Here is a 13,393-nt window from a genome sequence, read left to right as displayed (position 1 = left end):
ATAGTGCAGCAGTTCTTATTGAGTCAACACCGCAGAATTTTAGTTTCTTTAGTGAAGCAAGAATACATAGGAGAGGAGGCGGAGTTGCCACTCTGTTCGAGGACAGCTTCCAATGTAAGAAAATGTCTTATGGTCAATTTGATTCCTTTGAATATGTTGCCATTCAGTTAAAATCCCCCTGTCGAGCAATCTAAGCGACCATCTACAGACCCCCCAAATATGATGCAATGTTTTTTGATGAGTTTGACAAACTACTGTCAATTATGTGCATGGATTTTGATTGTGTTGTTTTAGTGTGTGATTTTAACATTCATGTTGATAATCCCAAAGATGGATGTGCTAAGGAACTTTTAAATATTCTGGATAATTTTGGGCTTTCTCAGCATGTCAAAGATTCAATGCATAACCGATGACATGTTTTAGATTAAATTATTTCCAAAGGTCTTAATATCTCAGAGGTTGTTGTGAACGATGTTGCTCTGTCTGATCACTACTGTGTATTGTTTATAATGACCCCTGTTGCCAATCCTATGAAAGGTGAAGCAGAGGTAATCAGAAAGCGTTATATAAATGATAACACCTGTGCATTATTCATCCAGGGTTTTACACCATCACAAACTCATTCCTCAGTTCTAGTTGATGACCTTGTTAACAGTTTCAGTTCCAATGTTATGACTGTTATTGATTCGATCGCCCCAAATAAGACCAAAGTTCTGTCCGGAAGGAAAAAGTCACCCTGGAGAAACGCCACAATGGTTAAGGCACAGAGAAGGACATGTAGACAAGCAGAACGCAAGTGGCGCAAAAACAAACTTCAGGTATATTACAACATTTATAAAGAGAGTCTTCGCAACTATAACCAGAAGCTGAAGAATGCAAGGCAATCGTATTTTTCAGAGATTATCAATAGAAACAGTAATAAGTAGTAATAAGTAATAAGAAACAGTCAGTTAGAGGTCCGGTTCGGCCAACTAAACCATAGTCCGAGAGCCTCCTCAGCTAACCAGGCTAAGCTAGCGGCGGACCGGCCCGTAGCAGCTGAGCGTAGCCGCTCCCCTGCAGCTCCCGAGCAGCCGGCCAGGCAGGGCAGCTGGGTGACGGTTCGGAGGAAGACTAGTCTTAAAGGGCTCACGGAACACCACCACCCGCTTCATGTGTCTAACAGATTTTCCCCACTTAGCGACACATCTGTTGAGAAACCGACCCTGGTGATTGGAGACTCCATAGTCAGACATGTGAAGCCGACTCCAGAGACCTTAGTTAGGTGCATCCCGGGGGCCAGAGCGGGCGACATAGAAGCAAATTTGAAGCTACTGGCAAAGGGTAATCGTAAATATGGTAAAGTTATCATCAATGTCGGAGCTAATGACTCCCGTCTTCGCCAGTCGGAAGTAACCAGAATGAATATTGTCTCGGTGTGTAACTTCGCCAAGACCATGTCGGACTCTGTAGGTTTTTCTGGCCCCCTCCCCAATCTGGCCAGCGATGACATGTTTAGTCGCATGCTCTCGCTCCGCCGCTGGTTGTCTCAGTGGTGTTCAGAAAACGACGTGGACTTTATTGACAACTGGGAGACATTCTGGGGAAAGCCCGGTCTGATTAGAAGGGACGGCATTCATCCCACCCGGGATGGTGCAGCTCTTATGTCTAGAAATCTGGCCAATGTTATTAGACACTCCCCCTGACAATGCAGGGTCCAGGCCAGGATGCAGAGCTGTAGTTTAACAGGGCTGGAGGCGAGGCTTAGTCAGTTAGAGGTCCGGTTTGGCCAACTAGACCATAGTCCGATAGAATCCTCTGCGGACCGGCCCGTAGCAGCTGAGCGTAACCGCTCCCCTGCAGCTCCCCGGCAGCTGGCCAGGCAGGGCAGCTGGGTGACGGTTCGGAGGAAGGGTAGTCTTAAAGGGCTCAGCGACACATCTGTTGCTTCTCAAGGACCAACGCCTGCCAACAAAACTGTAGGATTGCATTATGTAATTAGCGACTCTAAAACTGTAGGATTACATGATATTGGCGACTCTGGCCAGGTGCCTAGCAAAATAGAGGTGGTTGCAGTTCCCCGCCCTCCAAAAGTTCACCAGGTGCAGCGTTATAGAGGCGTTAACCAAGATAACCTTGTAAAAATTAAAACCAATGCACATTTGGTACCAATTACAGACCGAAAAATTAGATGCGGACTACTAAATATACGATCATTAAGCTCTAAGTCTCTGTTAGTAAATGATATAATTACAGAGAGCAGGAGTGATATTTTCTGCTTAACAGAAACATGGTTACAGGAGGAAGAGTATGTTAGTTTGAATGAATCAACTCCGCCCGGCTACTTTAATCATCACATTCCTAGAAGCACGGGCCGAGGCGGAGGAGTCGCAGCAATTTATAACTCCGGTCTCCAAACAAAAATTGAACCCAAGTGCAACTATAATACATTTGAAAGCCTCATGCTTGGTCTGAAATTTCCGAGCCGGAAATCAGAGAAGCCAGTTGTGTTAGTGGTAGTGTACCGGCCCCCTGCTGGTGCGTATCTGGAGTTTTTGTCTGAATTTTCAGATTTCCTTTCTGGATTATTGATCAGCACAGATAAATTCATCATAGTGGGTGATTTTAACATTCATATGGATGTTGAAAGCGATAATCTTAAATTAGCCTTCGATTCTCTTCTAGAATCAATGGGTATCTCACAAAAAGTGGATAAACCGACGCACTGTTTTAATCATACTCTCGATCTCGTTCTCACCTACGGTGTTGAAACTGATGGTCTGTTGGTGTCACCTGTAAACTCCCTCCTTTTATCCGACCATTACTTAATAACGTTTGAATTTAATTTTGTTGATGTTGAAGTGCAAAATAGGAGGTATTATTTTAGCAGATGTTTGTCTGATGAAGTTATTGTTAAATTTAGGGAGGCCATTGCTTATCTTACGACAGTGCGAAATAGTGATGTAGTCGAGGCCAGTGACCTGGGTTCTACCTCTGCAGATGTTGATTTCCTTGCTAGTAACACTGCTGATTTGTTGCATTCAGCTTTAGATGAAGTTGCTCCTTTGAAAAGGAGGGTTTCTAGCCACAGGAGCTTAACTCCCTGGTATAATTCAGATATCCGCATGTTGAAACAAAACGTGCGTAAAATGGAAAGGAAGTGGTACTCTTGTAGGTCTGTAGACTCTTATCGTGAATGGAAAGATATTTTAATAGTATATAAAAAAGCCATTCGCAAAGCCAGAACAGCTTATTATTCAACGTTGATAGAGGATAACAAAAGTAACCCACGTTTTCTGTTCAGCACTGTAGCCAGGCTGACAAAGAGTCACAACTCTGTTGAGCCGTGCATTCCTGCAGCTCTCAGTAGTGAGGACTTTATGGGCTTCTTCAACAGTAAAATCGCGAGAATTAGAGAAGAAATCAACCAGCCGGTTGTAGGTGTTTCTTCAGCTTTAGCGACTTCCCTAGGCTCTGACTTGTCTCTAGACTATTTTGATCCTATAGACCTCCCTGAGCTGACTTCACTCGTTAATAGAGCTAAGTCAACCACTTGTATGTTAGACCCCATCCCGACTCGTCTATTCAAACATATTTTTTCTCTTATTGGTACGACAATACTGGACCAAATTAACTTATCCCTAAGTTTAGGATATGTACCACAGGTTTTCAAAGTCGCAGTAATTAAACCTTTACTTAAAAAACCTTCTCTTGACCCAGACACCTTAGCTAATTATAGACCAATTTCCAACCTTCCATTTGTGTCTAAAATTCTGGAAAAGGCAGTTTCAAGCCAGTTATGTGACTATTTGTATAGAAATGATCTGTTTGAAGTCTTTCAGTCAGGGTTCAGAATGCATCATAGCACAGAGACAGCACTTGTTCGAGTCACGAATGACCTCCTTATGGCCTCAGATAAGGGATTAGTGTCCATACTGGTTCTACTGGACCTCAGTGCCGCTTTTGACACTATAGATCATGGCATTTTACTGCACAGGTTAGAGCATGTTGTTGGGATTAAAGGGACAGCTCTATGTTGGTTTAAATCATACCTATCTGACAGGTTCCAGTTTGTTCATGTACATGAGGTTTCTTCAGAACAGTCAAGGGTCTGTTATGGTGTTCCGCAGGGTTCAGTGCTAGGGCCAATCTTGTTCAGTTTATACATGCAGCCGTTGGGAAGTATAATCCAGAATCACGGCATACACTTTCATTGTTATGCTGATGATACGCAGCTCTATTTGTCTATGAAGCCGGATGAAACAGAACCGTTAGTTAAACTTCAGGCATGTCTTAGGGACATCAAGGACTGGATGTCCAGAAATTTCCTGCTTCTAAATTCAGATAAAACAGAGGTTATCATTCTTGGTCCAGAGCATCTTAGGAAGGGATTAGATGGTGTTGCGATGGCTTCCAGTGCAACTGTGAGAAATCTTGGTGTTATTTTCGATCAGGATTTGTCGTTTAAACCATATGTCAATCAGGTTTGTAAAATAGCCTTTTTCCATCTCCGTAATATTGCAAAGATTAGGAAAATCCTCTCACAGAGTGATGCAGAAAAACTAGTTCATGCGTTTGTATCTTCTAGACTAGATTACTGTAATGTGTTGTTAGCAGGATGTCCAAGTAATTTGCTGAATAGGCTCCAGCTGATCCAAAATGCAGCAGCACGAGTACTGACAGGAATTAGCAGGAGAGACCACGTCTCTCCAGTATTAGCGTCGCTCCATTGGTTACCCGTAAAATTCAGAATCCAATTTAAAATTTTATTACTTGCGTATAAAGCCCAAAACGGCTTAGCTCCGCATTATTTGCAAGACCTGATAGTGCCTTATGTTCCTGTCAGAGCTCTCCGTTCTCAGAGTGCAGGTTTACTTGTAGTTCCTAGAGTATCTAAATGTAGATTTGGAGGGCGGGCGTTCTGCTATCAGGCGCCACTACTATGGAACCAACTTCCAATCTGGGTTAAGGGGGCTGACACCACCTCCACCTTTAAAACTAAACTTAAAACATTTCTGTTTAGTAAAGCCTATAGTTAGTGTTTAGTAAACCTCTAGCTGGTGTTGGTAAATCTCTAGGTAGTGTAAACTTTAGTGTGTCAGAGTCGCTCCTGTGGTTTCTTGTGCTGGCCCCCCCCTTCTCCTCCCTTTTCTCTCTTTTGTCCATGTTGCAGCATCCTTTGCCGGACACCGGAACCTGCAGGTGGTCGTGGGTGGCTTGTAGCTTGCATTACGGAGCACAAGTCTTTCCCCGACCCTGCACCCCAACCTGGGACTTGCTGATTGGGCCGGAGCTTCGGGAGCTGCGTGCTGGCCTGCGGTCCCCACCCCTGGTCATCCCGTTGCTGCCCCCCCCTTCTCCTCCCTTTTCTCTCTTTTGTCCTGCAGGTGGCCATGGGTGGCTTGTAGCTTGCATTACGGAGCACAAGTCTTTTCCTGACCCTGCACCCCAACCTGGGACTTGCTGATTGGGCCGGAGCTTCGGGAGCTGTGTGCTGGCCTGCGGTCCCCACCCCCGGTCATCCCGTTGCTGCTTCCACCTGCCTGCTGTGCTGTTGCCGTCCCTGACCCACCAGTCTGGCCCTCGGCAGGAGGGTCCCCCCTGATGAGCCTGGTCCTGCTCAAGGTTTCTTCCCTCCTAAAGGGGAGTTTTTCCTTGCCACTGTTTGGCTTAAGGTTTTTCTCCCACTAGGGGAGTTTTTACCTGCCATTGTTTATGTAATAACTGCTCGGGGGTCATGTTCTGGGTATGGGTCTCTGTAAAGCGTCTAGAGACAACTCTGTTGTATTAGACGCTATATAAATAAAATTGAATTGAATTGAATTGAATAATACTCGCACACTGTTTTCTGTGGTAGAAAGACTGACAAACCCCGCAGCCTCAATCCCACCTGAACTGATGTCAAAAAAGACCTGTAATGACTTTACTGACTTTTTCACAAACAAAATATTACAGATAAGACAAAAAATGTGCTCCAGCTCAGGAACGATAACACTCTGGCCTTCCTATCCTGTAGTAAAGCTGGGACAGTTCAGCATATTAGATAATACAACCCTAACGGAAACAGTTTCAAAATTAAAGCCCACAACATGCTGTCTTGATATTCTGCCTTCAAACTTTTTTAAAACAGTTTTTAACTGCATAGTGCCGGATGTATTGCACATAATAAATACTTATCTTCAAACAGGCCAGTTTCCCCAGGCCTTGAAAACTGCAGTAATAAAACCTCTTCTAAAAAAATAAAATCTGGATGCTACAATACTTAGTAACTATAGGCCAATATCAAATCTGCCATTTTTGGGGAAAATCATTGAAAAGGTGGTTTTCCAGCAAATCCATGCTTTTATAATGCAAAACAACCTCTTTAATGTATTTCAGTCTGGACTTCGGCCTCACCACAGCACTGAGACTGTACTCATCAAAGTCCTAAATGATATTCATCTGAATAATGATGCAGACAAATCCTCTGTTCTGGTATTATTGGATCTGAGTGCTGCCTTTGACACAGTTGATCATAACATTCTTCTCAGCAGACTGGAAAAGTGGGTGGGACTTACCGGCACTGTGCTTCAATGGTTTAAATCTTACTTACAAGATAGGGCCTTCTTTGTGTCAATAGGAAACCATGAGTCTAAGAGAACCAAGATCACATGTGGGGTTCCTCAAGGGTCTATTCTCGGACCGCTTCTATTCAACATCTATATGCTACCGCTAGCTCAGATTATGGAACATCACAACATTTCCTACCATACTTATGCGGATGACACACAGCTCTATATTTCAATGTCACCACATGACTACAGGCCCCTACTCTCATTGAGTAACTGTATTCACCAAATCAATGAGTGGATGTGCCAGAATTTTCTCCAGCTAAATGCAGAAAAGACAGAGGTGATCATTTTTGGCCCTAAAAATGAAAGGGAAAAGCTCAGCGCTCACCTTGGCTCCATGTCATTGACAGCTACAAATCAAGACAGAAATCTGGGTGTAATTATTGACTCAGACCTGAACTTCAACAGCCAACTAAAGTTTATCACCAAATCTGCCTATTACCACCTAAAAAACATTGCTAGAATTAAGGGGATTCTGTCTAAACAAGACATGGAAAAACTTATTCATGCATTCATTTTCAGTAGGTTGGATTATTGCAATGGCATCTTTACAGGCCTTAACAAGAAATCTATCAGGCAGCTGCAGCTGATCCAGAACGCTGAAGAATCCTTACAAACACCAGGAAACTGGACCACATTACACCGGTCAAGAAATCACTACACTGGCTTCCAGTGAGTCAAAGGATAGAGTTTAAAATCTTACTGCTGGTCTAAAAGCACTGAATGGTCTTGGACCAAAATACATGGTTGATCTGTTAGTTCCTATGAAGCTCCCAGACCCCTGAGGTTCATCTGGATCTGTTAGTTCCTATGAAGCTCCCAGACCCCTGAGGTTCATCTGGATCTGTTAGTTCCTATGAAGCTCCCAGACCCCTGAGGTTCATCTGGATCTGTTAGTTCCTATGAAGCTCCCAGACCCCTGAGCTTCATCTGGATCTGTTAGTTCCTATGAAGCTCCCAGACCCCTGAGGTTCATCTGGATCTGTTAGTTCCTATGAAGCTCCCAGACCCCTGATGTTCATCTGGATCTGTTAGTTCCTATGAAGCTCCCAGACCCCTGAGCTTCATCTGGATCTGTTAGTTCCTATGAAGCTCCCAGACCCCTGAGGTTCATCTGGATCTGTTAGTTCCTATGAAGCTCCCAGACCCCTGAGGTTCATCTGGATCTGTTAGTTCCTATGAAGCTCCCAGACCCCTGAGGTTCATCTGGATCTGTTAGTTCCTATGAAGCTCCCAGACCCCTGAGGTTCATCTGGATCTGTTAGTTCCTATGAAGCTCCCAGACCCCTGAGGTTCATCTGGATCTCTTAGTTCCTATGAAGCTCCCAGACCCCTGAGGTTCATCTGGATCTGTTAGTTCCTATGAAGCTGTTACATCCCTGTAAATTTGCTATTTTTATTTACTATTTTTGTTTATTTATTATTTATGAGTATCTGCTACTGGGGTGCAGAGGTTTGGTTGGGCGAGTGTGTTTACTGTTGGAGGTGGCCTTTACTAATTCACCTGTGAGCTCAGGTCCACTGGTGTGGGAGGAGTTGGAGCTGCTGCAGGTCTGATGGAGAGCGACGCCCACCTCTACCGGAAGCCAACCAGAGGAAACTTCTCCCCTACAAAGCTGCTGCTGGAGCAGTGCTCTTTGGCAGTCGTCTCACACCACCTCATGTGTGAAGACGTGCTGTCCGTTCTGTCTGATGTTGTGAGAGCTTTGGGGGCCAAATGTTTGGTTTCCCTCAGCCATTCTGCCCAAGCAGTTTGTGGCCCTGCTGAATCTTGTTGATTGAATAACTTGTGAAAGTAATGGAAAACAGTAAGGTAAATATTAGATAGCTCCAACGCTTGAGTTGTATGTAAAAGCCTACTTTGATGAGGATTGGTTTAGAGTAGTTAGTATAGTTAATATTATTGTAATTTTGTTTTGGTTAAAGGTTAGGTTTAGTTAGTGGATTTATTATTTTAAGGTTAGGGTCCAGGGGCCTCATTTAAAATGGAGTGCGTAGAATTCATACTAAAAGTGCACGTACGCCCAAAAGCCGAAAATGGCGGGCGCAAAAAAAAATCTGGATTTATAAACCCGCGTGCACGCAGACTTCCACGCAATGTTCCCTTTATGAATCACAGTCCACCTGGAAAGCTGCGCAGCTGAATCCGCCCCATATCCCGCCCTCAACACGCCCATAAATCCATATGGATGAGCCTACTGAGCATACGCAGTGGCTTCCTGCAGCCTGTTAGGGATGAATGCGTCAGAATGAATGAACGTGTCGAGCCACCGTGCCACTGAATTTCGCTGAGATCTGAGATCTAGATGTTGTGGATGATGTGGAGAGAGGACAGTGAAACGAGATTATTTAGTGGTCACAGTAAAAGTAGAAAAAGTATATAAATAGTATAAAATAAAGCGAGTGAGTGGCAGCACGTCGTTGCTGCCCGTTAGTGCCACGATCGCACAACGCAATTTCCACTGGGGACAGGGGGGACATGTCCCCCCCACTTTTCAAAAGGATGTATTTGTCCCCCCCACTTTTTACAGTTTAAAAACTAACGGTAGGCTCAGCAAATCATCAAGACACTCGGGACGGCGGCCCGGCAGCCCCCGCTCCCCCTCCTCCCTCCCGTCTCCCCTCAGAGCTGCTCTAGGCTGATTTATGGTTCCGCGTTACACCAACGCAGAGCCTACGGCGTAGGGTACGCAGCGACGCGCACCTACGCTGTACCCTACGGCGTAGGCTCTGCGTTGGTGTGACGCAGAACCATAATTCCAGCTTAAAAGTAAACAACATGAGCGCACGTACCCGTGCATGACAGGCAGACACACACGGGGAGAAGAGACTATTTCTTTAATTTATATTTTTTTTAAAACTTTATCCTTATGAACGCAATTGTTATATAGTCCAACTTTCCTTATTTTAATCAGAACACTTTCTTTTTTCCTCTTCGGCGTGGAGTAGTGCTCGGAGCGGCAGCCCCCCCCCCCCCGCCGCCTGCTCCGTTATCAGCACTATTTTATTATAAGTGTGATATATGTTGTGATATGTGATGACATTATTAAGAGTATGACATGAATCTGGCTTCATTTCACCACCTCACAGCCTGCGTCGCCAGTTCCCCGTGTCTTAAGTAAATTCTTACGGGAGGGTGAGGGTTGCCGTAAAGATACGCAGATTTTTCGGTTAGTTTTTTCTTTTTAGATCCGAGGCTTTGCGTAGAAGGTGGCTTCCGCAACTTTCAGGCGCTTTTTCTGCGCAAGCAAGCTTTATAGATGAGGCCCCAGTTCTTTATGCTTATTTCTTTGGTTTATGTTGGAGTTATTTTCTTTATATAAACTTTTGTTCTTGGGTTTAAATTGTAAACTGTTTTCCATGCTGTTGCACTTCAACTTGAACAAAAGAACCATTTGGTCAAAATAAAAACATATCTTTACTCGCAAAACCTGCCTTTCATTTGCGTATTCTGTGATCCCTAGTAGCAGAGTACGTAATATAAGCTCCCAGACCCCTGAGGTTCATCTGGATCTGTTAGTTCCTATGAAGCTCCCAGACCCCTGAGGTTCATCTGGATCTGTTAGTTCCTATGAAGCTCCCAGACCCCTGAGGTTCATCTGGATCTGTTAGTTCCTATGAAGCTCCCAGACCCCTGAGGTTCATCTGGATCTGTTAGTTCCTATGAAGCTCCCAGACCCCTGAGGTTCATCTGGATCTGTTAGTTCCTATGAAGCTCCCAGACCCCTGAGGTTCATCTGGATCTGTTAGTTCCTATGAAGCTCCCAGACCCCTGAGCTTCATCTGGATCTGTTAGTTCCTATGAAGCTCCCAGACCCCTGAGGTTCATCTGGATCTGTTAGTTCCTATGAAGCTCCCAGACCCCTGAGGTTCATCTGGATCTGTTAGTTCCTATGAAGCTCCCAGACCCCTGAGGTTCATCTGGATCTGTTAGTTCCTATGAAGCTCCCAGACCCCTGAGCTTCATCTGGATCTGTTAGTTCCTATGAAGCTCCCAGACCCCTGAGGTTCTTCTGGATCTGGTTTGTTGTGTGTCCCAAGAACCAGAACCAAGCAATGTGAGGCAGCGTCCAGTTATTCTGCTCCTCAGCGGTGGAACAAACTTCCTGTAGACCTGAGGTCTGCTCCAACTGTAGATCCTTTAAATCAGGATAAAAAACATTACTGTTTACTCAAGCGTACTCTTAAATTAAACTTACCTGCTGTATTCTACTGCCCTTATTTTTAACAGCTTGTGGTTTTTATTATTTTCCTTCTTTTCTTATTCTTACCTATTTGTTATTTACTGTCTAATTATGTCTTGCCGCTTTTAATGTCAATGTAAAGCACTTTGAATTACCTCGTGTTGAATTGTGCTATATAAATACATTTGCCTTGGCTTGCCTTCAGCTGAAGGAGCTGAAGAACAAGGAACTCTTGAGTTTCTCATTCAGGAACAAAGGAGGTTGTGATTTAAGACTAAGACCAGTTTGACTTACAGTATAGCTGTCATTCCTGGAGATCATCCCTTTCCTGGAGTCATCCTGGTCCTGAGACGTCACATTGTCACGTGTTTGAGGCTGATTGCTGCAGAAATGGAGAGAAAAGAGGATTGGTCTGCAGATACTTGACTGTGATTGGTTGACAGGTCCATGTAACAGCTTCTGAAGTCTTGTTGTGAAGCGATAACACTCTATGTACAGACGGCTGCTTCAGTCATCCACTCAAACGCGTCAGTCAAGGTTTGTGTTATTCACCTTGAACTCTGCATCACAGACGATCCCTGCTGCACTTTAACTGCTTTATTCACGTTCTGTCTCTTCCTCTATTGTTTGTGTTCTGAACGATCATTACAAACTTCTGAAGTGGATTATTTTTGAATAATTATCTCTGTTCTGAGCCTCAGCTGAGGATACGGAGTTTGCTAAAGCTACTGCAAGACCACAGCAGCCAACATTAGCTCAGGTTCTGCAAAAGCAACAGACAACGACAAGAGGCAAGAGACAAGAGACGACCCACGGTGTTGGGACTGAGTGGGCTGTCGGCGCGGTGCTAGCCGGGGGGCTAACCGGTCGGAGGAAAGCCCAGCCGGCTGAGTTTTGTTTATAATACTTATTCTACTCATTTTATTTATTTTTATTACATTTATCTGTTGCAAATAAAACCTGCCTTCCAATTCATTGCATTTTTCATTGCATTTTTAGACTAGTTATTTTTGTGGTAGAAGTATCGTATCGGTACTTGGTATCGGCAAGTACACAAGTTAAAATACTCGTACTCGGTGTGATAAAATTGTATCGGGTCATCCCTACTCTCTGGTCCTGGTCTAGATTTAGGTGGTCGTGTCTCACCTCTGAGCTTCTCGTCCTCTCTTCTGTTCCAGAGGAACTGTCTCGTCCTCCCCCTGATCCATGCTGCTGCCTTCACACACTTCCTGCCTTCATCTGCAGAGGAAACAACATCAACTCACCTTTACCTGATACAAGCAGGACAAATGTGGTGTAAAGCCTGGATTATGGTTCTGCTTTAAACCAATGCAGAGCCTACACCGCTGCCACGACGCCGTTGCCGCGACGCCATTGCCGCAACGCTGTTGCCGCGACGCCGTTGCCGTGAACCTTCGTTCTTCTCCGTCTCTCCATTTCTCCGTGGTGCCAAACCCCCCAGAGCGCTAGCTGAGACTTTGTTTAAATTCCGGCTTTTCTGGTCACAGTGAATCAAAGATATAAGGAAAATTAAAGCTGCAAGCAGCGATGAACGGGCCCTCGCACTCACGTCCACCGCCCCCCATAAGCATATCAGAAATGACAGCACCCTAAACTCTCTATGTCAAACCCTTAAAAAGTTATAGCAGAAAATAGGGACAACCAATCAGAAGAAGGGGCGGGGCTAATTCAGGCCAACGAAGCTTAAGGACTCATTACAGAGTCCCATGACACCACCCACAACTCTCTATGTCAAACCATTCAAAAGTTATGGCAGAGAAAAGTATTCTAGGGGGCGCTGTTGAGCCGTTAGGCCACGCCCATTAATGCAAACCATGAAATATCAAATTTATCGCCAAGTCTGCCTTGCATGCAAAATTTGGTGACTTTTGGAGAACTATCAAATATGGACCAATCACATGAAGGGGGGGCGCGCCTTTTGGCGTCTAGCGTCGTCACGGTAACACTTTTGAAAGAGAAAAGTAATGCGTGGTGTCGCAGGATGGAGACGCATATTTTGATGTATAACACACCTGGGTGCACATTACGGTTCGGGCTGAATTAACTGCCGAAGGAATGGCATACATTTCGCCAAAATGACACAATTTATTCAAAATAGCCGACATCCTGTTCGGTTTCAGCCATGGCTCCAAGAGACTTTTCTTTTAGTTGTGCCATGATAGAGGTGTGTAGCGATTTTCGTGCATGTACGTCAAACCGTATTGTGGGGCTTGAGGCACAAAGTTTTCCGGGGGGCGCTGTTGAGCCATTTTGCCACGCCCATTAATGCAAACCATGAAATATCAAATTTATCGCCAGGCCTGGCTTGCATGCCAAATTTGGTGCCTTTTGGGGAACTATCAAATATGGACCAATCAGATGAAGGGGGGGTGCGCTTGTTGGCGTCTAGCGTCGCCACGGTAACACTTTTGAAAGAGAAAAGTAATGCGTGTAGTCGCAGGATGGAGACGCACATTTTGATGTATAACACATCTGGGTTCACGATACGGTTCGGGCTGAATTAACTCTCGAAGGAATGGCATATATTGCTCCAAAACTACGCAATTAATTCAGAATGTTCAAAATGGCCGACTTCCTGTTCGGTTTCGCCCATGGCGC

The sequence above is a fragment of the Cololabis saira genome, chromosome 10, assembly GCF_033807715.1.
Source record: "Cololabis saira isolate AMF1-May2022 chromosome 10, fColSai1.1, whole genome shotgun sequence".
NCBI lineage: Eukaryota > Metazoa > Chordata > Actinopteri > Beloniformes > Belonidae > Cololabis > Cololabis saira.
This window is presented reverse-complemented; position numbering follows the sequence as displayed.